This window comes from Dasypus novemcinctus, chromosome 8 (genome assembly GCF_030445035.2).
Source record: "Dasypus novemcinctus isolate mDasNov1 chromosome 8, mDasNov1.1.hap2, whole genome shotgun sequence".
Classification (NCBI taxonomy): domain Eukaryota; kingdom Metazoa; phylum Chordata; class Mammalia; order Cingulata; family Dasypodidae; genus Dasypus; species Dasypus novemcinctus.
Window position 1 is genome coordinate 34744649 of NC_080680.1, and position 2449 is coordinate 34747097.

At 35.2% G+C, this 2449-nt stretch overlaps 1 pseudogene; it reads right to left on the bottom strand.

The window, feature by feature from the left end:
- Positions 1-1435: 1435 nt before the first annotated feature.
- Positions 1436-1607, bottom strand: LOC111765698 (U2 spliceosomal RNA; annotated as a pseudogene).
- Positions 1608-2449: the final 842 nt, after the last annotated feature.

The window sequence follows — 2449 nt, forward strand, 5'->3', positions numbered from 1 at the left end:
TCAGCTAACATTTACTGAGTACTTTACATACTTCAGTCCCCCAACACTAGTGACATAGATGCTGTCTTAGAAATGTCAAATGACTTAGAAAATGTATGGGTCTAGAATAGCAAGAAGAACCGAACTTAGTGAATCCAAAAGTGGGCTAAGACCATTAAAAATCAAGAAAGCTAACACTCAGAATTTCTGTTTGGCATTCATGATCTGAGTCCAAGGTTAGACAGTGGATAAGGTACGAAGTGTCTGTCTCTCTTTTTCTCAAATGGTGTTTATTTAGCAATGTTAGACGGTGGAGCCTTCGCAAGGTTTTTCATAGTACAGCCCCACCTGTTCCACAGTAAATGAAAATCCCACCTTTATTTTAGTATTAGGTTGCTGGTACTTTTGTGAGATTTCACCATTCTTTCTCTTTTTTTTTTTTTTTCTTCATATGAACTCCTGTGACAAGTTAGACGAGACTATGTCAGGCATTGCTTATTAAACATCATTTTAAATTGGAAGTCTTGTCATGGATTTTTAAAGTGCACTTATTTTAAATTATTTACTTTTTTTCTGTATTCCTAAATTCTTAACTCTATCTTCTCAGGATGTAACTATAGTTTTATGCCTTATTCCTACTTTCAGAGTTCTGTTCCCCCTCCTCCAACACACACAAACGCTCCACATACAGCACAGATACCCACACACACTCATCCACCACAATACCACATGATCACACACCTGCACACACATTTGCTTTCATGCAAGAGAACAAGAATTAGGTGGCACAGAACAAATAAAATAAGTGAAGGAGGAATATAGAACATAGAAAGCCATACTAGCAGTGCCTGTGGGGAACTTAAGGTTTTCAGGTGATCTATTAATTCAGAGTGTCAGATACAGACCGGTCTGAGTTCAATGTCCACACACTGTTGATCATACCATGGGCATGCAGTTCAAGGGATAATGGTATCCTGTGATTATAATAAGCTTTGTCTTGAACACCTTTTGTCCCTTAAAATATCAAAGATTCCTATGTATCCATCCTGGACTATCCAAGTGAACACTCTCATTTATCTCTACTGATAACAGATTGTTTTTATTCAAAGTGGGTGATAAGAACTAACATATACAAACAAGAAACATTTGTGAAAACACATGCTGAACTATGGATAACAAGAATTGAAGAATAGAAACCAGGATAAAATGGATTAGAAAGGATCATTGTTAAAAAGGCATAGTGTAACATATGAAAAACCCACAGCTAATATTGTATTCAATGGTGGAAGACTGAAAACTTTCCCTTTGTGATTGGGAACAGGACAAGGCTACTCATTGTCACCACAGTTGTTCAATATAGTGCTAGAGGTTCTAGCTAGAGCAATCAGGCAAGAAAAAGAAATAAAAGGCATTCACATTGGAAGGGAAGAAGTAAAACTTTTGCTATTTACAGATGATATTATTTTATACCTTGAAAGTCTTGAAAAAATCGACAACAAAAGCTACTAGAGCTAATAAACAAGTTCAGCAAAGTGGCAAGATACAAGATTAATTTGCTAAAATAAGTTGTGTTTCTAGTGGTAAGAACAGATATTACACCTGATCTTAGGCAAAGGCCAAGAAGTGATAGTAGTGTTTCTATACACTAGAAATGAGCAATCTGAGGAGGAAGCCAAGAAAAAATTCCATTTACAATAGCAACCAAAAGAATAAAATATTCAGGAATAAATTTAACCAAGGACATAAAGCATTTGTATTCAGAAAACTAAAAGGCTTTTCTAAATGAAATCAAACAAGACCTAAATAAATGGAAGAACATTCAATGTTCATGAACTGGTAGATTAAATATCATTAAGATGTCAATTCTGTCCAAACTGTTATACAGATTCAATGCATTTCTGATAAAATTTCCAACAGCCCTCTTTAAGGAAATGAGAAACCTCATTATCAAATTTATTTGGAAGAGTAAGAGGCCCCAAAAAGTCAGAAACATCTTGAAAAAGAAGAACAAAGTTAGAGGACTCACACTTCCAGACTTTAAATCATATTATCTAGATACAGTGGTAAAGACAGCATGGTGCTGGCAAAAAGATAATATATAGACCAATGGAACTGAACTGATAGTTCAGAAACAGATGTTCACATCTATGGTCAAGTGATTTTTTACAAGGCTGTCAAGCTCACCCAGCTGGGGCAGAACAGACTACTCAAAAAATGGTGCTTTGAGAACTGGATATCCATAGCCAAAAGAAAGAAAGAGGACCCTTACTTCACATCTTATACAAAAATTAACTAAAAATAGATCAAAGTCCTAAATATAAAAGTGAGGACCATAAAGCTCATAGAAGAAAATGTAGGAAAACATCTTCAAGATATGGTGGTAGGTGGTGGTTTTTTCAACCTTACACTGAAAGCACAAGCAACAAAAGAGAAAATGAATAAATGGGATTTCCTTAAACTTAAACACTTT